Below are 23,146 nucleotides of genomic sequence, written 5' to 3'. Positions count from 1 at the left end.
GTAACTGAAGCATATATTATGTAATCATAAGCAGCTGATATATGCAAAATGTGTTATTTTTTGGGTGGGAGATATGAGAAATATTTGCCCCATTTTTGAATTTATATTCGTTGTACCAGACCTTCAGATTATTCCACTGCGATGTTGTGTTTGTCTCAGTTACACGAAAGTACGAAATAAGTATTCTCACATCTTCATGGAAGAAAACACTTACCATGTCGTGTCCTATCCTCCGGACTACTTCGGGGGCCATGTATTCGGGAGTACCGCATAAGGAGTACGTTCTTTTGTCCTGTTGATAAAAACAAGATTTTAAATAAGTTACATGAGACAGGAAATGAGACACAGAAACAATTCCCTAACTGAGGTACTAGAAAGAAAACTTTGAGTATTGCTAACACCCAAGGATGCACTTCAGACCCAGTTCTGTTTATCTTCTGGCGTCATAACATGTTTCTCCAACGTAATGCGTGTTCCCGTCTTTTTCATGGTCTTCCATGTTCTTACTTTCCAAAAACGTTCAATGTCAAATACTACTTAACTGGCACAGTGTAATTCCGAAAATTTATCCCTTAGGAATCCTCTGTGAGCTGAATGTTTCACGTGTTTTCTAGGTTCCAGCATTTAAGTTCCTTGCCCAAAGTAAGACACGCGTTTCACAGCCATACAAAACACCTGGTAAAACCGTGCATCTTGATGTTTAATGTTTTGCAAGTGGATAAGATACTTAATGGTGGAAGTATTTGTGGAAATCTAAACAGCAAATTACAGACAACAGGCAATGCTGTAGGTAATAAATTCTGCGCTTGTTAGTTGACACCCTCAGAATCTGAGAACTTGCGATGTCCCTGTTAAATGTAAGTACAGGAGAAATACTCTCTGAATATGGGTGCCCACATTTCGGAAATTTTTTGATATTTATATTTTTATTGTTCTGATAGTCTGAGTTCCCTCAAAGAGTTACTCCCTGATGGAGTGAGATCCCCTCATCCTCTACATTCCAGAAAACTCAGGGAATTAAAGTGACAGAATAAAGCAGTTGGCACTAAGCTTACCTCCTGATCAGACGGAAACTCCTTCGACAGACCGAAATCCGTCAGAACGACATGGCCCGCGGCGTCCAGAAGGATGTTCTCCGGCTTTAGGTCCCGGTGAACTATTCCCATCTGAAAGAAACAAATGAACACGTCTCACGAGCAGTGGGGAGAAGGAAACGCATTTTGCATTTTCGATATTTGCATTTTTTATGTATTCTTTACAGTTGATTTAACGACGGTGTTCGTATATGGATTATATGGCATTGGGCTTCGTAGATCGATCTTAATTACACGCCGTGCATTTTAATTAACTAATTTTCATGTTTCAGCAAATCACTATCTATGAATCTCGCTTACGTAACTACAGAAAGTATTATTATTAATGTTCTATTACACTGAATCGAGAGATATGAAAGTTGTAAAATGAACTTTTCTGGTTACGGAGAATTACTTGGTGGCTAAATAATCAGACATGACAGAACTAACCAAAGTCTTTGCTTACTAATTCGGGGAGCATTCTTCAGAAGAAACAAGCTAAAATTCATGTATTACCACTTGTTGTGAATCCTACAAATGATAATATTAATTTCTGCATATAATTATTCATAAACAGCCCGTTTAAACTTTGCTACTCCGACACATGCAGACTAGTTTGTCAGCTGGATGGAAGTTGTTATGTTTGTAACTCGCGGCTGTGAACTCAAGGAATGCTTAACAAGGCCCGTTTTCAGTTCGTTGTAATTTGTCTTCCGCTTAAAGTGGATAGTGACACTTGCAATCTGACAGGTGATCTGCTTTAAAAGACGAGAAATACAAACTCGCATAAATGACAATTTCAGGCGCCATGCCGATGAGATGCCGGGTATATGGGCAGGCGAGTGAAATACGCGTATATTTAACATCGTTATAAGGCAACAATTGAAAAATAATAGTAACACAAAACTTTGATCGCAGTAGAGTAATATGTCAAAGTCTATACCAGATATCACGTCTTTACAGTCTGTTGTTTAAAGGCAATGCTGAATCATTCCTTGTAAAACAGAATTAAAACGAAATGTTTAAGAACACAGACCATTTTCAACTGCACATTGTTGTATAAATCTCTGTCAGAAACTCAATTGCATCGCAATATGTTTTATTCTAATTCCGATTGTTGATTCTATCTGCTTCGATATGGGAACATTTGGTTAAAGAGTTTATCTAACTTTAAATGCATTACACGGTAAGAAAAGATTTATTTAAATATAATCAGAGTACAGACATGATTGTGTCGTGGCAGTGACCTTCTGAAAAAACTGGGGTTTGTAAATGTTATTAAAGAGGCAATATTCATCCACTGGTTTGTTCTTAACACGGCTACTACAAAATGAAAACGCTCACCTTTAAGAGTAACTTTGTTTATGAGAGATTCACCTCTGGGCTTGTCAGACGGTGCCTTAGGGCCACGGTGTTTGGAGGCCTTGGCCATATTTTGTTCAATGCTAGTGCGAAAACTAACAAAATGCAGAAGAGTTGTTTGTGTGCCATCAGCAGATTAAATCATGTAACTTCGGACGATAAGATTATTAGTGAATAACAAATTAGTAAATGTAAGAAAGAAACCGGTCTGTCGTAATTTTACGTATTACCTGGATATTTTCTTGGGGGAACTTCAGATACTTCTTCAGTAAATATAAATAGACTGTTTTATTTTTTTTTGTTTTCAATTCCTAACCTGCAAGAAGTTTTTATGAATGAGTGTTTGTGTTCTGTCCCAGTAATTGTTCCCCCTCAGATAATCATTTCCAGAAGAAAATATACAATTCACACGGGAAGACTTTTTGTTCCTAAAATTAATTTATGTTAAGTTCTAAAAACCAAATGGACCGGCTTTAATGTGACGCAACGAAGCACAGGGAAGACTCCAAACATAACCTTAACCTAATACAATTCTCTCTCAGAATTTATTATATAACTGGTGCATTATTGGTCACAAATCATGCTTATTGCATAATTGAACATCTGTCAGAACCTTTTCCCAAGTGATTCTATTATTATCGTCCAATCTTAACGTCGGAAATGGAATTCAGTTACGTAATAAAATCTTTAATGTAATTTCACCGTAATGAACAATTTAAAGGCCTGATATTCCTAGTAACTCTCGACACAATGAGACACAGAATCGTATTTATCATCGTTTATAAACTAGAAACTAATAAATATATTTAAATGAAAACTACATACCGGTACTTGAATAACAGCCAACTTCAGGTTCCATATTATCCATAGCTGTTCTAATTAATTATTCACAAATTTTAACACTAAACACTGTTTTAACAAAACTACAGATTAAATACCTTATTTTAAAACTTACTAACTAACTTAAACGCACTATTATAAAGTTTTTAATCTGAAATTGTCTGTGAAAGATCGTAACGGTTCTCACAGTCTGCAATCAAAAATATGACTGACGTATCACAACGCAAGTCCGGTCAAAGAAGTTTGAAGCACGCAGTGTGACTCAATTGTTTTAAACGTCTGAAAGAAGAGTAGGCCATCTTTAATCTCTGACTGCCTGTACGTATGTAACTAGAATTTTTCTAGCTCCTTTCCAAGACGACCTGGAATTATCGTAGGTTATGTATGCATCTAAATGACATATGAAATCCAAATGTGAGCTTTGCGAGATATAACGTTTTGAAGACAGTAAATATGTCGTTGATGGTCTTGTGAGTTTTAAGGTCGTGTGGACTTGCGGATTTAATGATTATGGTTCGTATTCTTATTTAAACCCATTTTAAGCACGGAGTTTGCCAAAATAATGTTTAAAAATGATGTGTCTGCATCACAGATAACAGAACGTGTATCCATTGCAAAGATGAGTTGTCTAATGTTGTTTAGAGAAATAATCGTTGTTTGTTCTGATAATATTTCTAAACCCACAATTAAATTATGTGTGTTTCAACAAGAAATGCTTAAAGGATCTAACATGGGTTCAGTGTATAGCTTTAAAAAGCTTTCTTTCTGATAATATAAATCTAGGTTTATTAATTATTTGCGGGGCGAAGTAAATTTCAGGGGTTAATAAATTGTCTTCAAATAAGAGGTTATGATCGTACATATCTAGTGGGGGAGGTTTCGGAAAGAATTGGCCATTCCCCAGAAATTGTTGAACGCCACGAATTCCCTTCATCAGAAGATTCTAGTCAGGCATTTGTATAAAACGATTAAGGACTGATGTGCAGATAAACCTAGATAAGGTCGTGTATTTGAACATTATTATTACAATGGAACGACACTTTCCAGACATTTATTTTCTGTAGATTTCACGGTGTCTCTGTCTTCAAACTACGTGCGATGAACACGTAAATTGTCTTATGACAGGATTCGAAAAGTTGCAATACTTTGGTGACGTGATTCTTCAAAGCAGCTTTCTTTTTGTGTGAAATCCAGCTGCCTAAAACTGTGGCAAGTGTGAATTCATAGCGGTGCATCCTAACACCACCGGCTTTGAAGTTTCCATTACGTCGGTAAAAGGTGGATAATGCAGTGAAACCACGATAAGTCAATAAGAATTACATTTGACATAAGCCATTTTTAACCCTTAATGCTACTTTAATTCGTGCCTTCTTATCTATAAGATTTGCGAGACTTGATGGTAGGCTGATGAACATTCTGATGCCAGAATAATATTCGCTCTCTAAATATTATTATTCCTTGTGTTGACGCAGTGTATAGCAGAATTACTTTGAAACTGTGAAGTTCACTGATGAGAATGTGCATTCAAATGGACGAGCCCTAACCTCTTAAACAGATACAATTTCAGATTTCGCACCAGTCATTGATCTAACAATATTTTTTTTAAAAATGATTTTTTTTTTATATTACATAAATCCCCTCCAAATTACTCCATTGTTAATTATAAAATGAAACTAGATGCAGTAAAGTGAGTTGAGCGTCAATGCTACTTTCTTGCAACTAATGAATATGCTTCAATTAACTTGCACATTAAAATTTGACAAAACAAATTTAATTAACATCTTGATATATGGCATTATTTTCCGGGAAAACTCAGTAGACAGCAGAGAACTATCCAAAAGATAACCATTAGAGTTATAAGGAGTAAATCATATAGGGAATTATTTAAGAAATTTAATATTCTCCCTATCCAGCAAATTTTGTGTGTTATTAAAATCATTTTGTAGTGGACAACATAAAAGTTTCAAATAATCTCAGATGTCTACGGATACAGATACAAACATAACCTACAAATGCCAAACATAACCTCAGCAAATAAAGAAATCAATTTACTATAGTGAAACCAAAGTTTTAATAATCTTCCATCCACTATAAAAAGTTGGAATCATGACGTAAAGAAATTTAAGGTAGCAACAAAGACTTTCTCCTTTCTCACTCCATCAGTTCCTCAGAAAAAAATTCTAATTTATTGGGAATACAGAGATGATGCTTTCTTCTGTAATTATAATTTGCTGTAAAACTGTAGTTGACTTTAAATCACTGTCACGCCAATGTAATTTACATTGAAATAAATTCTACTCTGTAAGGTAATCAACGTTTTGCCAAATTTGGGTGATCATCAATTTGTTAACTCTTGTATACGAGTACTTGAAACGTGTTGTGGTGAGTTATTTGTTATACATTTTGTTATCATATGGGTTCTGTTAAGTTATTTGCTGCTGAAGGAAAGTCATTTATATGTTATATAGAGCAATGACCATTGAATTGAATTGATATATTTTATTTTTCTCCAGTTTGAGAAAAAATTCTGATTATTTTTAGGTGAGTTTACTTAAACCCTTTATTTCATTCCTGTCAGAAAGGACCTGAACCATTCTTCAGCTATTCCTCGAATGTCATAAAAATGTAATTTGTTTCACAACATTTTATGATTTATAGAGTCAAACGCTTTTGCTAAAATACAGAATATGAATTTTTGTGGTTAAAAGATTTCAGTACATTGTCTGTTAGTCTGAATGCTGTGTCTTAAGTGGATAAACATTTTTAAGCCAAATTGTTCTAGGACGACATAACCTAACCTCAGGCACTTAAGGAATGTTGGTTACTAGTAAAATTGGCCTGTAGTTTGTCACGGTAATTCACTTTTCTTTTTCAGTGGTGTCACTACTGTCCTATTAAGATGGCCTAGGAAATTCCTCCCTGTTTATTATGTTACAAGTTGTTTTTATTTATCTGAGTTTTCTACACGTCTACTGTAATGCTGCTTTTTAGCCGCTTTTATAACATTATTTACTATTTAACAATACTTAGTATAAAATTCTCGTATTTTGGGTCATTATTGTTCCTACTGTATATAACAGAGTCCTTTTATATTTGCAAGATGTTTTTATTCTTGTGGAATCTGGTCATTCGTAATTTTACCTACACTTTTATATTTATTTGGAAATGAAGTGTATATAAACATGAGTTAAACTAATTGTTAGTATCTTTGTCTTTTGTGCAGATTCCCGTGTTTGAGTCTTCAGAAGAATCAGAAACTGTGATTCATTATTTACTTTTCTTGTTTTCTGCTGCGGAAATATTATTAATCATATTATATTGGGTATCATGAGAGTAGTAGAAGATGGGATAAATCTCATAGAATCGACAAGAATATTATTAATTGTTGTACTTGAGTCACTTTGAATTCTTGTTGCAAAACGTAGGTTAGGTTTCAAGTTGAGAAAATGAGGGGGGCGGGGGGAAGGCAGCTCTGGACTGGATTCCTGTGATTCAGGATGGGAATTGGTCTTCTGTAAACTTGATAATGAATCTATGGGTTCCAAAGACTGTCTTACAGGGACTCTGCCCCATATAAAATTTCATTCCCAGAATAAATATCGATTTAATTGCTATTATTATTTAGTTACGTAGTTTAACTTCCAAACAAATTTGTCTAAATGTTATTGGCCATAGTAAATTTATTATAATACATGTACATTTCCATCTACACTCAATCACAAACTTATTTATGGGTTTATAGGTTATTGTGAGCCTTAATCAATGCATTGCTTCCTCCATTTTAAGAAACTGCCACTTTTACCAACCTTAACATACAATTCCATAAATATGAAAGTAAAATCTCACAGAATCGCCCCAGTATGTACCAGTGCTTCGAAGGGACGTGCTGTTTCTATCTGTAGAGCTGAAACCTGTGATCTCAAGACAGTTAAACAAGTCGACCGTCCCATGTAAGTTATTTGCTGGACTGAGAAAAGAAGGTTTATGTCGTACTGATCTTTTGTGTATGTTGGAAATATTGATGCTGTGTAGACATGCTGTTCGTTCAGCAGATTTGACGTCTCGCCATATTTATAGCTTAAATTTATAATTATATACGAGCATGGCACTAATTTATTAAAACCACCGTAAGTACTAGTATACCACAAAGACCTAACCACATTTTCCATTTCGTATATAGAAGATTTGTTACACGTGCCAGTGTATATCAAGTTCGCTCCATGCGTTAATAGTTGGAAAATATTAAAGTTGAACGCAACTGTGACTTCCCGGTTTCCGTCAGGAACTGCTATAAACAGCTAATTTAATTTTATTTCTTTTGTGAAGCGATAATTTACTGATGTCGGGAAAACCTTGTAGCTCTTGACGGTGAGTCATGCAGTTTCAGCCGGGAGCTGGGGAGTGACAGTTACATTTAAATTTGTCTGCGAACGCACTATATTACAGAGAATACAGCAAGAAGTGCACACAAAACGTAGCTACGTCCAATCGGTATATCTGCACGAAGTATTCCAATACCACGCAGACTGCAACAGAACACAAATAAAATATAAAAACGAGGTTCAGTGCATCAAAGTAGTGACATCTACAAATGCGAACTGCGAATGACAGTCTACGGGTGATAATTTTAACAGTTCTGCTACCAATTCTTTATCAGTGTTATTGGCATATTTAATGCACACATGAATACATATATTTTGATCTATTTTAATATTTCAACATTTTTATTGGTGGCTGTATATTATTAACACTGACCACAAATTACGATGGCTACGGGAATTATAGCATTATTTCAAAATTTATTTTTTATTGGGTACCAGACTTTTCTTTGACTTAATCAGCAATATTGGACAGAAAACGTTTAAGAACCCCTGGTCTACGTATGCTCGTTATATATGAATTTAAGCTTCCATCGTGTTTACTTTTTACGTGGAGATATTCACATTCTGATTTTATAGACAATTCTTATTGCATTTGCTATTCTTCTCTGTAATTTTTTGTCATTTAATCTTTTGTGTATTTTTAATTCTTTTAAGTTTTTTCGCACACTTAGTAAACTTTAAGCTTTCCTCTTACCATTTCTATTACAATTTCTTTCTATGATGTGATCGAACATTGGTTGTTATTCTGTCTCTCCCTTTTTGAAAAAATTGTTTATAGCCGTTATTGGCAACAATATCTGTGATCTTTTTTAAAATTTTCTCCCTCCTTTCTAATCTGTACGTCGTGGTATCTTTGCCATAAATTTTGTTGGTTTGTGTTCATGTTATGTTCAGAGTGGTTTATTATATGTTAAGATATGTTTATGTGGAATTACAATGTGACCATATTACGTTTTAGTGTTAATATGTAATACTAGATAGTTGATATTAGTATCAAAGTTTTCTAACGTAGGGTTTAGTTCACTATACATCATTAAATCTATCTGATATGTGTTGACACTATTTTCCCATATGTACAAATGAGGTTATATGATGTTTTGTTTGTTTGTTTGTTACAAATGTGAGCTTCTGTTGTTACTCTGTATGGTGTAGCCGACTTGATATTATTATTATTATTATTATTCCATCTCTTCAACACTTTATGGGGTATGTACTTCTATGTACCCGAGACAGACCTTGTCCCTAAGGTACATAGGGCAGCAGCTATTTCCGTGATACATTTTGTTTTTAATATGTATTACATGTATTATATTATTTTATTTTACGACAGCGTCTTTCGAATGATGTATGACGTTCCCAAAATTGCAGTTTTCTGAAGTTCCCTGACGTCGTGTTCGCCCGGGATGTTGGCCAAATATTTCCTGAGCGACCTGGAGACAGTTCCTGTTGCCGCCTATAACTACTGGAATTATTTTTGCTTGAAACTTCCACATTCTCTGTATTTCTATGAGAAGGTCCTTGTATTTCAATATCTTCTCTGCTTCCTTCTTAATCACATTTCTGTCAGTCGGTACTGCTATGTCAATTAAGAGGCAAGTTCCGTTTTTGTTTCTGATTATTATGTCTGGTTTATTATTTGTGGTGATTCTATCTGTTCTGATTTGCTGGTTCCACAAAATAGTTATTTGGCCATCTTCACTTGTCTCCACTGTCTTCGGGATGTGTTCATACCAGTTCTTCTCTTCTAGCTTTACCCCAGCGTTCCTGCATATGTTAAAATGTGACTGAGTACAAACACGATCATGTCGTTGTATATACTGCTCTTTTGCCAGCACGGGGCATCCAGACATAACGTGATCTGTCGTCTCATCAAATTGCTGACATAATCTGCATTTGCTGTCTGTATCTTTTTTTATATTTTTGTTGCGTAATATTTTGTGTTTAGTGCCTGGTCTTGTGCTGCTATAATCTGACTTTCAGTTTCCCCTTTCAGATCTCCTCTTGTTAGCCACAGAAACGTCTCTTCTTTGCTTATAAGTTGTCTGTCCAAACTTCGGAGATACTGTCCATTTTGTTCTCCCATTTTTTCTTTATACTGTCTTGGATCAATGTCTTAATTTGTTTTCCTTCATTTGTGTCACTGATTTCATCTTCAGAATTTAGTTCTTCTTTGATTTTCGATGCTGTCTTAGTTATTGAGTTCCTTATTGCTTGAGACCTGTCGTGTAATTTTATGATATTAATATATGGATCCTTCTGATGCTTTATGTGCAAACACTCTGCAATATTAACTATTTCACTTTTGTATGCTGCTTCAAGTTGTGCCAGTCCTCTTTCCCCTTCCTTCCTCTTTACGTAAATTCTGTCTGCATCTGCCTTCGGGTGATGCATCTCATAAATTGTCAACAGTTTCCTAGTTTTCCTGTCAATTTTCTTCAGTTCTTCCAGTCTCCAGTTAATTATTCCAAAACTGTACCTCAGTACTGGAACTGCTAACGCGTTTATGGCAGTGATTTTGTTTCTGGCATTCAGTTCAGATTTCAGTATCATCCTTAATCTTTCATTATATTCCTTCTTCAGTTTATCTTTCATTTGTAGATGTTGTATGCCATCTCCTTCCTCAATTCCTAAGTATTTGTATGTTTTCCCTTGTTCAAGCTGTTGTATTTCTGTGTCCATATCAATTAACAGATTTTCTGAATCGGCATATTTTCCTTTTTTATACACAACCTTTGCACATTTGTCCAGTCCAAATTTCATTCCAGTATCCTTACTGAATGTCCTAACTGTATGTAGTTGTTTCTGAAGTTCAGTCTCTGATTTGCATATCAGTTTTAAGTCGTCTGTGTAGATCAGGTGTGAGACTTTTGTTTTAGTCTCACGTTCTTCATGTCCTATATTCATTCGGTTGAGCTCTGCTGTAAGAGGGATTAAACTAATACAAAATAATAATGGTGAGAGTGAATCATCTTGAAATATTCCGCAATTTACTCTGATATCTGTTGTTTCGGTTATTTTATCTCCCGTATTTAGTTTCATACTAGTTTTACAGCTATTCATAGCTTTTTTAGTGAAAGATATTATCTTTTCATTAACTCCAATTAGCTCTAAAGATTTAAGTATCCAGCTGTGAGGAACGCTGTCGAATGCCTTTTTGTAGTCAATCCAGGCCATGCACAAGTTCTTCTTCCTGCTTTTACAGTCTTGCAGTATTGTTTTCGATACCAGTGGTTGGTCCTTGCATCCTCTTAATCCTCGGCAGCATCCCTTTTGTTCCTTTGGCATTAAATTTTGATCTTCAACATACTGCTGCATTCTGCTAGCAATTATTGCTGTAAGTAATTTATATATTGTAGGGAGGCAAGTCACGGGCCTATAATTTTTTGGTAGTTCAGTAATTTCGTTTTTTGGAATAAGATATGTTATTCCAAGGGTCAGCCAGTCCGGAACGTGATCTTGATCAATCAGTTCGTTGAACACTTTTGCCAAATGTTGATGTGTCCCAGTGAGATTCTTCAGCCAAAAATTTGCTATCTGGTCTGCTCCTGGGGCCTTCCAATTCAGAGTTTCTTTGAGAACTGCTGTTACTTCCTTCTCTGTTATTGGTTCCCATTCCATTCTCTGGTTTTGGCAACCTTGATTTTTTATCCACGTGGCTTCTTCGTTGTGTTTGACATTTGTTTCATATATTGCTTTCCAAAAATTTTTAATTTCTCCTTTATTAGGCGTGGATTTCATATTTATCTTCTTCTGTCTTAAAGATCTGTAGAATTTCTTGCAGTCCGTTCTAAATAGTTTGTTTTGTTGATATTGGGTTTGTCTTCTCTTGTATCTTCTAATACGTTGTGACTTTGCTGACACCTTTTGTTTAAGCTCTTCATTTATTTATATTTCATATTTCTGGAGCAGACGTTTCTTTTTAATATTCCGATTTTCCATTTTCTCCCTCTTAATTTCCGTCAGAGCTGATAAATCTTTCATAATAGCATCAATAGTTGTTTGTATTCTTCTCATCCAGGGTGGTATCGATTGAGGTTGCTTTCTTGGCATGCACTTTCTTGGTCCATTTAAATCTTCTGTTAACACTTTTGCCGTTGCATAAATAAGATGATTCAGTTCAGTTAAGCTCATATCTGTCTCTCTTAATATTTCTGTGAGAACTGCATTTGCACTCTTAATGCTTTCTTTTATTTTGAACATGTTTTGGGGTTTCTCCAGTTTTGGTCTTCTTCTAATTTCTACCTGAGAGACCTGATGCCACATAATCTCAATTTCGTTTTTCAGTTTCTCATTTGACTGTGTTTCTTGTGGAGAAGCCATTTCATCTTGAGGTGCTAGGTTTAGGTTTCCTTGGGCCTGCTCATAAATTGTACCATGTGCTTGCTCTGATTGCTCTTCATTGTTTCTGTTTAAATGACCTTCTTGAATTAATTTCATCTCCTGCTTCATTTCTTCCATTTCCAGATCAGTTACTTTTTTGTTCTTCGCAATGTAATTTCTTTGGTTCATAAGTTTCTTAGCATCTATATTTGCTATAATGTTTGGATTTCTTTTCCTCCATAGCTCATACACACTCTTGTAGTCGTCTGAAGAAAATGTTTTACAATACATGTGACACCAAACTACTTCCTTCATTTCTTCTCTTGTCCAAGCCACTCTTGTTTTACTTGTTTGATTTTCTTGTTAGTCTTGGGCTTGTTGGCTGTGCGTGTCCATGGTTGGCCTGTGTTGAGTTGCCTCGTTGCCGTAACCAACCTCAGCCCTTGGAGTACCTAGGCGACCTGTACTCCAGATCTTTTTCTTTCGATTCTTCGGTAGTAGCTGCTGATCATTTATATTTCTTGGTTAAGAATGAGTTTGTTTCTTTTCCATCGTTGTCCCACGAGTAGCTAAGGATTGAATGGTCTAATGTCGCAGAGCCCCGCTTGCTCCACTAAGGCATTTTGAAATCGGGGGTGCCAGGTGCCCGGAGTTCACCGTGCTCGGCTTCTAACCTTCCACCGCAGAAGTTTCTGTAGTCCCTCAGCACGGTTGTTCACACTTTGAACCAAGGGATTATTTATCGAGGTTTACTCCTCTAGATCCGTCGTGTTCTGTTATATAACAGGATCACCTCTAGTCGGATGTGGATCTTCACCACGCACAGACGGTCTTGAGCAAGGAGAGGCTCTTGGATGCCTAGCATCTGTATTGCGCTTCACTTACTCCTGGGTGGGTGAGGACCAGTGTCCAGCATAGTCAGTTTAGTAACTGCAGAAGGCGGTGGCTAAAGTGACAACTTTAAAACCGACTCTCTCATGACAGCGGCTTACAAGCCGGCGAAAGTTTGCATGTTTTAGACACAATGGAGTAGCTATAGTGTGTCATTAGTTTCGCCCTGAAATGGGTGTCGTTTTACGTGCTATCAGAACACAAATAGGTACCATCGTCAGTTTCTGCATTTCAACGCCAACTGCGGAGTGAAGTGCACGTTTACTCCCTAGTCGTTCACAAATGCTCGTAAATATGTCATAAAAATTGATTTATAAGAACATTGGGATTACTCTTACAGTAAATATATTGTGCGTATCTTACTGGTGTGACGGCGTCTCTACTCGAAGCTCGCAGTCTACGGCTACACTTTATTCACAACTGAATACACATTCATTTACTACTTACTCATATTCATAAAATATTATAAGACGTCGGGGTCTAGTGGTTTGTACACCTGCTTCGTAATTGAGAGGTTCCGATTTCAAATCTCGGCCTGATAACAAGTCATCCCGACAAGATTTTCAAGTTTTCTCCAAGTACCTCCAAGAAAATTCCGCGAAAATCCCTTAGATTAGGCAACGAACCGTTGTTTCTGCCACATTTGTAATTGATTATCTATTAATTATCATATGTTTTGATCCGTTCACAGCGTCGTTAAATAAACCTCAAGTAAATGTATCAAATACCTGGTTTATCAATTAGGCTTCCGAATGTAATTTCAGAATTCTGAAAATCCCTTTTAATTTTTTACATACCGTTCAGAGAACATTCGGTTGAGCGTTCAGGATAGTTGATATTACTATCAAACATTCATCACCGCCATCTTGTCATCTCATTCGGTCCTTTGTCAGTTGAAACAGTAACAGTACAAGATTAAATAATTTAAAATAGGTGGGATTTTAGGTACGCACGTTGGTGATTATGAAGATGGCTGTCTTCCGGTAGAAATACACTGTTACAAGCATACGTTCATAAAAGCACGTGTCTGCTTCCCGCCTAGGGCGCTCGCTGCGGTAACCATAGTAACTGTTGCAGCCTGAATTAGGCTTTCGGATTGCAGTCGTCGTTTTTTTTTATCGCAATCGATTTTTGTCTAGAATTGTTTTTGTAGTTCTGTGGAGGAGTAAGAAGGAATAATTTTTACACACACTTTGAGGAAACACTAAATTGAATAACATTAAGTTATGAGTTCAAAGTCCACCAGGACCCTTCTGGCTGGCCCTCTTCCAGACTCTGGGGACTTTATAAATTATTCCCTCCCGCCAACCCCCCGCTATAAAACTCAAATGACTTTCCTATAATACTGGCATTCGGCATTGCCAGTTTCAGTCGAGTAGAACTGGAACGGGAAATTTAAACTTCTCTCTTTTTTATATGTTGTAGGGCTGTAAAACGTAGATGTCCGTGCACCTTAAAGCACACATCCAAACCAATAAAAGGTGTGAACGGAACCAGAACTAGAGAGATCTAAGCTTTACCCACCTTAAAAGAGGCCATGGTACATGGTCTAAGGAAAAGTTTCTGTCGCGGGCGGGAATGGATCCCCTAGCCACTCACGGACAGTGAAAATGAATAATAACACCATTCTTATACTGGACCAATAAAAACAAAATTGTACTTGGAATGTCACGGGTTTAGTTCTCGGCTCGAAGACCGAATATATTTAGCGAGGATTCTCATAGTTTTCTTCAACACCTCCAGGCACATTCTGGGATAGATTACTTTAGGACACGACCGCTTCCTTCCACATCATTTCCGATTTGTTATTAATTAATCATGCTATCTATCGGCTTCTATAGTTAGAGATACTGAGAGAGTTGCAATTTTAGTTTTAAGCCACGAAGCGCTACTGAGGTCTTGGTTTACACGAAGTTTAAACACGTACTGTAGGTGATTATACCTGGCGATTTTATGGCATTTATAATTTTGACCATGTGGGAACATTGATATAATACTTGGTCAGACATTCGCCCAGTCGCCGTATTCATCACTTTGAAGCCCAGTGGTAACTACATCTAAAAGCTGCTGTAGCAATTTGAAAGTCTGCATTTTGGTTACATTGTGTGTTTACGAGTATCGTATTCTCCGAAAAAAATATCGAATATTTCCCTAAACTTCATTCACTAATTCTTGATCTTTGTTAGGGACACGTGTTCTGTTTTCTTTGCGGTACGGAATGATTTTTAAATTTCATTTAGACGATCTTCCACTGCGCGCGGTTCACTCATCGCTGTGCTTATGGAGGTAGTAAGCACCTCTGAAACGTCGGTAAACTAAACTACACGGTGCAACAACCCAGAAGACAGCCAACTTTCTACTCGCGTGAGAACCTAAAATATTACCTGTTAACGTTGCGCGGGCCAACTGATATTGATGGGATTCCGAAACGTCGGAAGTTACGATGGTCTGCCACCGAAGAAAACCGAAGAAACAACATTTGGATCACATAAGTCGTACAATGTTTTGAATTTCAGAAGTTCTTGCAGAACTAGGCGAGTTCTGCCAACATAAACTGTGAAAAGTCAGAAAATCCCAAAAACTCGAAATGGTTTCCCCCCGTCTGTTGAACTGTTGATTCTGTAGTTCAAGTGATTTGTTGCTACCTGGGGTCACCAGTTCCGGTTATAAAATGCGAAGTAAGTGAACTCTTGAAGTAAAATCAGCCTGGCACAAGACTTAGGTCTGATTGCAGGGACCGATTAAGTTAGTAGCATCGTTTAATCGTATAATCGCGAAACTAGACAAGATAATTGTTAGGGGGGGATATTAAAAGAATAGGCCAGCCTAACTGACCAATAGAACATAGTTATACAGGATAACGAGGCGATTTATGTTTCTGAAGTGAGTGGCTGCTGTGTGGACGGCCTGATTCTGTTCTCGACAGTGACAGGGTAATAATGCAGCAAAACTAATTCTTTATTTATTTCAGCTTTACTTTGCTTCTTTATTTTATTTACTTCGTCTGGCTTTATTTCATTCTTTGCAGTTTTTATATTGGTGTAAATCTTCTTTTGTTTCAAACATTTGAAGTCGAATTTTATCTAAATAATATTTAAGAACCCAATTCTTGCTTAAAGTAAAATAAGACACTTCACTACTGCAAAGATCAGATTATAAATGCTGTTTAAATTAATAATCGCTGTTTTGCTTTGAGTATCATAAGAGCTAATGCCCTGTGATTGATTACTAAATCAAACGGTAAACGCTGGGCTTCAAAGAGGTGACGTTTGTTTTGAGTTGTGCTTAGTTTTATAATTTCATAAATTATTCTCTTTTGTTTTGTTTTTTTCGCTTTCCGTCAATCTTTTATAAGATTCTTTGCCTTCAAGATAAGAATATCAGGTATGCGAATCATTCGATGCCTTCGTGCGATAAAACTCGAATTACGCGACGCTTCGTGGGACGATGCGAGAATTTTGGATTTATCCGCTGATAATTTGCCAACAGGATTGCTATTTCAGCGTCGCTGAACGCTTTGAACAATTACTGAGGGTGTAGGTACACAGGGTGTTCAGTTAAGTGTATGAGATTACATTGGAGCGCCATGTTTGTATATTATTAAGTTACTTTCTCCATTCGACAAATATATTATAAATTTATTAACTTATGTACGTCAAGTAATGTGATATGAACGTGTGCATGAATTTGCAACGTATTTTGTTGTGTGGGGACGGTCACTTAATAATATATTTCCTAGACGTATGATGATATGTCGGATTAAATAATTCGTTTTCCTGGGCTGGGAACAGAGAATTCTTATTTTTTTTTCACAACACAATATTATGTAGCTCTTCGGTCGTGCCGTCCCAATTTACCGACTGAGCTAATGCTACTTAACATTTAAATCCCATGACCTTGGCATTTCTTTTACCGTGGATCTTCCAACTGACATTTATAAAAATGTTCAAAGTAGTTTAACCCAGCACTTATGACTTAATTTCATTAGGGAGTTGTTTGGATAAACAGTTATGAATTACCCGTTTGTAATGTTGGCAAACACGTAAATAAATTAATTGAATTGAATCTTTACGTGAACATCGGGCTACTAACTTGAAATATGCTCTTGGCAGTTTATCCTCTTTACTGTCTAGTTCACAGTGAATAATTATCTCAGTTTGACGTTAAGTAACTTCCTTATGTGATTCGGGGTCATGAGTTATCTGTCATCTGAAGTTTAGTTGTTTGTTCATTGTGGTATCTAGATTCAGAACGGTCCAAAACACTTGTTTTAGGAGCACCTGTCTCCAAGTTCTCAAACTGTGTCCTGCGGGACCCCCCAACTCCTTATATGTCATTACAATCACCAGCATGATAGCGTTTTCGTGTTACAAATATTAAAAAATGGCGTGCTTACTAATAATAGGGAAGGTCGCCTAATATCATTTACATTTCTTTTAACTTCAATAAAGACAAGGATAATTGCTAAATGGTGACAATGATTACAAAAGCTGATGAACTATTGCATGTAATAATGATTTATATAAGGAAAATTAAATACGAGGTGCGATCGGAAAGTTTCAAGACTGTGTCAATAGAGGGCGAACCGGATGTAGTACGAGCTTCTTATTTGCATTATGCAATGCCAGAGCGTGTTCATTTGATTTTGCGTATTCAAATAACTTGTGCCTTTAAAGTCAGAACGGAGTAATTAGTCTGTAGTTCCATGATGATGCTGTAAGTGTAAGTGAAATATTTATTAGTGTTGTGGTTTTAGATCTTGCGTTTCAAAGTGGCAAGCCAGATAATCATTATTTTATATTACGGTCATTAAATAGGACTAATTGTTTATATTTATACACAATCAAGCTGACTCCAGAGAGATGTTGGCAGAACACTGAGCTAGGTTTTGATACTTGTATGATAAAATAAAAAGTAAAAATTGCTTGCATCATCGCAACCTCAAATCCTACATAGAACGAAAGTTGACTGGTAATATGATAAATGCGGAGGGGTGCGTTGTTAAACTGTGGGCCAAATTAAGCATGTCGTTCGTAAGCGAAAGTGATGAATATTTTGAGCCTTTTGGGTTGTTTTGGATCTCCTACAAGAACATGCATTCAGAGCCCGAAGTTTCAGTCATGTAGTGTAAGTAGCAGCGATCATTTGTTACCTTGAGAATGTTGGAATAAAAAATGTTCCCCCACATCAGAATATTGTTACTAATTGTTTCAGTACACATACTCGTGTTTTTTGGTACCAAGTTAAAATATTCTCTCTTCCTGGTCTTTTCGAAGTGTGCATTTGCCAGTAGTGAGTGACCAGCCCACTGCCTCCGCACAATTTCTACTCAATCCTTATTTTTGTCTGCTAGAGTTATCTAATAGGAATCAGGAGATATGTGGCCAGCGAGTTTCGCTTACGAAACATCTCGTTCATGCTTTTTCGTGCCCTAAATCTAAGGCATGGGACCGCCGGCTTTAATTCCCCTCCGAAGACAGTTGTGCTATGGATTTTTATCACCCTTTAAAAATCCACCGACCTTGGCCGGGTTTGAACTCGCATACCTTGGGTCCAGTGGTGACCACATTAACCACTAGAGCACTGAGGGCGACAAGTTCATTCGAATACTACTTTGCCAAAATAACAACAGAAAATTTTATGAACATGTTTTTTATTTAATATCCTTAAATATATAATTCATATTTAATTAGAAACTATTTAACAATTTAAGTGTTTAACAAAATCTAAAACAATTTAATTATTTAAAAACAACTATTTTACAAAAAATTAATAATTTAACTATTTAACAAAAACTGAACAATTTAACTATTTAAAAAGAACCATTTTACAAAAAAATTAATAATTTAACTATATAACAAAAACTGAACAATTTAACTATTTAAAAACAACTACTTTACAAAAAATTAATAATTTAACTATTTAACAAAAACTGAACAATTTAACTATTTAAAAACAACTATTTTACAAAAAATTAATAATTTAACTATTTAACAAAAACTAAATAATTTAACTATTTAAAAACAACTATTTTACAAAAAATTAATAATTTAACTATTTAACAAAACTAAACAATTTAACTATTTAAAAACAACTATTTTACAAAAAATTAATAATTTAACTATTTAACAAAAACTAAACAATTTAACTATTTAAAAACAACTATTTTACAAAAAATTAATAATTTAACTATTTAACAAAAACTGAACAATTTAACTATTTAAAAACAACTATTTTACAAAAAATTAATAATTGAACTATTTAACAAAAACTAAACAATTTAACTATTTAGAAACAACTATTTTACAAAAAATTAATAATTTAACTATTTAACAAAAACTAAATAATTTAACTATTTAAAAACAACTATTTTACAAAAAATTAATAATTTAACTATTTAACAAAACTAAAAAAAATAACTATTTAAAAACAACTATTTTACAAAAAAAATAATAATTTAACTATTTAACAAAAACTAAAAAATTTAAATATTTAGAAACAAATATTTTACAAAAAATTAATAATTCAACAATTTATCAGAAATTAAACGATTTAACTAATTCTTCCAAAATGGGGGCATATTGAGAATCGTCCATTTCTGGGATCTGGAAAGGAAATGAACATTAGTATCAGAATAGCAACTGAAACAATGCGTAACAAGTATAGAAACACATCTCTAAGGATGCAAGTTGTGAAGGAATTTGTGACGAAGCTCACGGTGAAAGACACTGGGCTTATTCTAGTTGCGTGGACTTTTATATAAATTACAGGCTTCAACCTGATTCAGCAGTTTTTGGGGTAACTTCTGGAGGGCTATGAGCCGGGATAGCTCAGTCAGTATAGTGACTAGCTACGGGCTGGACGACCGGGGTTCGATCCCCGGCGGTGGCAGAGGATTTTTCCTCCAGCCTCTGCGTCCAGACCGGCTCTGGGGCCCACCCAGCCTCCTCTACAATGGGTACCGGGGTCCTTTCCCGGGGGTAAAGCCCCCATCTAGTGCCGAGGTCAAGGAAGAGAGGAGCTATACCTCCACTCACCTCAAACGCCTACATGGCGTATAGTGGGACAAACCAACCAAAAAGCTAACCGAGGGCGGAGGCCTGCGCAAGCGCAAGCATCGTCCCTACCTAGGTGACACCATTCCTGCACTCAAGGCGCATTGCTGGAAATGGTAAACGGTCTTAATATAAAAAAAAAAAAAACGAAAATTTTGCTGACGCTAACAGGGTTACGCCGTGGCTGGAGCCTCGACCATTCAAACTGGGATCTGTTGCTGCTGATGGGAGGTTATCCCGTCAGGCAAGTTGTCCAAAGGAATTTGGTTGGTTGGATCTCTGGGGTTTGAACCCAGAGAGGGGGGGGCCGTTTCGGCTGAAGGCCTCTGCGGCGTGGGGGGAAGATCATTTCAGCTGATGGCCTCCACGATCGGGGGGGGGGGGGGAGGGTGGCGGGCCGTGCCCCTATTAAGTTATACCCTGGCATTCGCCTTACAACTGAGGAAAAGCACGGAAAACCTCAGTCAGGGTAGCCGAGTAGTCTAATCACTCGTTGTGCCGACTTGGCCGTCGTTTGGGGACGGCCTCGGCTGGCCTGCTGGACATCGGTCGCCCTCGGTTGCCCTTGGGCGACCTCTGGCAGCCCTCGTTCGGCACGAGTGCCTCCCGAGTTGCCGAACTAAGGGGTTCCCCACACCAGCTAACCTCGAGTCAAATCTCTCAGTCAGTGCTCTGGTGTGGTCGGCAAAGAAAGGGACCCCCAGATCCTCATGTATTTGCCTGTTACTAACGTACCAGGGCGCGTTAGTAACAATGCGGAGACACTTGGATTGCAGAACTTGCAGCTTCCGGACGTGGGTGCGGGCAGCTGACCTCCAGATCGGGCATGCGTAATCCATCATGGGACGGATGAGCTGCTTATAGAGCAGCACACCGTTCCTGATGGACAGGCCACTTCTCCTATTGATGAGCGGGCCTAGCACACCTAATCGTTGCGCCGCCTTCTTTCCCACCTGGTTGACGTGCGCCGACCAGGTAAGCCCGGCGTCAAGGGTGACCCCCAGATACCGCGCTGTTTTGACCCAAGTGGGACAAACCGGTTGGCAACTGCTATTTATACCCATACAACGCTGACGTCACGCATTACACAACAGTGAGAAATGGCGCTCAATACGGTTCATTCAGGCGTGCATAAGAAATGAAAAATGAACCTTATGGCCTACCAATCGAGACTGTTGCACGTCTGCGTCACAGGTGTGCTTTACGAATTCCAATCTTTCTCGCGCAGGTTTTCGTATTTTATAAAAACGACTGCGTTTCGTATTTACACATTATTTGTAGTTAAAGAAATACAAATTTTAATTACTACAAGTTATAATTTTTTTACATTCCATCCTAAATATACAAAGTCAATAATTAATATTAAGTACTTTCTGTGCAAAAGGAAATAAATTTAAAGGTGATGAAAAGAGGCTTGAAGTAAATTTTGTAATTTAATTTGCCCTTGTTTAAAATTATCGTCGTATTTTGTTAGACTTGTTTAATTTTAAAGACGATTTTTGAGGGGCCCGGGCACTGTTGTAACCATCGCCCCTGGGCGAGGAAAAGTGTTTCCTTCCTTCGAATCCCGATTATTCATTTTGACTAATGAGAGAACGCAAGAAGGTCAGAACTCTGGGGAAAAGTGTCCTGGGTTCGATTTCCTTCAAGGGCGGTTCCTGTAGCTCGGAAACTAAGCGAGACAGAAGAAGGGCGCCAGGGTCAGAAATTTTTGCTTCGAAGAGGAGATTACGGAAACGAAGGCCTCGACACTGAGTTCGAGTCCCGACAGGATGGTTTCTGTTCACTGGAACGCACCCGCGATAAAAGAATGACGTCAATGCAAAATTCTTTCGTTTCGGAGAGGAAATTTCGGGGTCTAAGGTCACAGACACGGATACACAGTCCTCGGTTTGAGTCTCTGTTAAGATGTTGGTTTCTGTTGTAATTTTTACTGGCGTCTTAAACGATACACATTTAATGATTAGGCCCATTAGCTACCGGGTGTTTCCAAATTAATGTACTGAATTTGTGTGGTTGTAGTAGTCCATGTATTTTTATTTATTCGTGGTTTATTTAACGACGCATTTTAAGTAGCTCAGAGTAGCACACGATCATTAAATCCATTGATAAATCCTATTTTATTATTTGGAAGCACAAAACTAGCTTCATTTTGAATTACTCTTGACTAACACGGATGCTACCAGATGTCTCAAAAGTAAAGTGCTGTACAATATCAGAAACGGTTTTGTGGTAATATAATTTACCGCATTCGACCGTCGGCTGAATAAAGCACGTGGTTTGGTGGATAAAATAAACGATGTATGTAAATGTGCCCCATTAATAAGTTCTTGTACACGCGAATGTTTTTAAAGCACTAGACTGACTACCAACTGCCGACAATTGGTTTTTCACCTCAAGCGTGAGGCCGTGACCTCTGGAATGATATCAGAGCCTTGAAGCTGAGGCAGCTGCTGGTCCAGGCGGAGATAAGTCCTACAGAGGGAGGACTTCGGAGTTTTTACCCCCACGGCCTCCTTCACTGTTCTGAGGTATTTGCGGACATTGGCCACGAGGGCTGAGGTGTACGTAGTTTGATGGGTAAAGCAGTTAGAAGGCGTTCACCATGACTGAGAAGATGGTATTTCATTCTTTTTCTTTCAACACTCTATCAACTGATAATGTTGCGTATCCATTAATTAAACATGACAGGATGGTTATGAATGATAAATCGCGAGAGTACATTCTGTGCTTGCTTTAAGATAACTGAGAAGAACCAGGAAACTTGGGGTAGCCAATGATCCCAGGATTTCTTCATAGACTGACGCAGTTATTGTTCTGGCTTGTAGACGTTTCGGAGGAACATTACGAGATGCGATCGGAAAGTTTCCAGAATGTGTCAATAGAATGCGAACCGGATGTAGTACGAGCTTCTGCCGCTAAGGGGTGCGGCATACATTCATAGTGAATCAGTGTGCCAGCCGGCATCGTCGAATTAGCATTTGTTTCTTAGTTACGGGCGTTTTGGTAGTGCATTACACCGACCCTCCTGGGATTTCGGAATGGCGGATTTTCATGAACAAATCAAATTTTGCCAAAGACTCGCCAAAACGGCTACGGAAACCTATCAAATTCTAAAGCAAGCATTTGGGGAGTCCGCAATGGGTCGTGCACAAACTTTTGTGTGGCATTCACGTTTTAAAAATGGCCGAACCTCTGTCGATGATGACGAGCGTTCTGGACG

General features: G+C 37.3%; 1 protein-coding gene and 1 long non-coding RNA gene across 7 annotated transcripts in view; one reads left to right on the top strand and one right to left on the bottom strand.

Annotated features, from left to right (window-relative positions):
• Positions 1-23,146, top strand: part of LOC147874082 (uncharacterized) — a 145,973-nt gene that overhangs the window by 88,046 nt on the left and 34,781 nt on the right. The window lies entirely within an intron of this gene.
• LOC147874084 (uncharacterized) lies at positions 214-3,402 on the bottom strand. Its single transcript, XR_015534654.1, has 3 exons — positions 3,261-3,402; positions 1,056-1,166; positions 214-292 (listed from the first exon to the last, which is right to left on the bottom strand). It is a non-coding gene; the product is annotated as an uncharacterized LOC147874084 (long non-coding RNA).

Source organism: Zootermopsis nevadensis, unplaced genomic scaffold (genome assembly GCF_977971745.1).
Source record: "Zootermopsis nevadensis isolate Lab colony 2312 unplaced genomic scaffold, Znev_1.0 Znev_ptg000011l, whole genome shotgun sequence".
Classification (NCBI taxonomy): Eukaryota; Metazoa; Arthropoda; class Insecta; order Blattodea; family Termopsidae; genus Zootermopsis; species Zootermopsis nevadensis.
The sequence above is the reverse complement of the archived record's forward strand: the minus strand, read 5'-3'. Positions and strand labels throughout refer to the sequence as shown.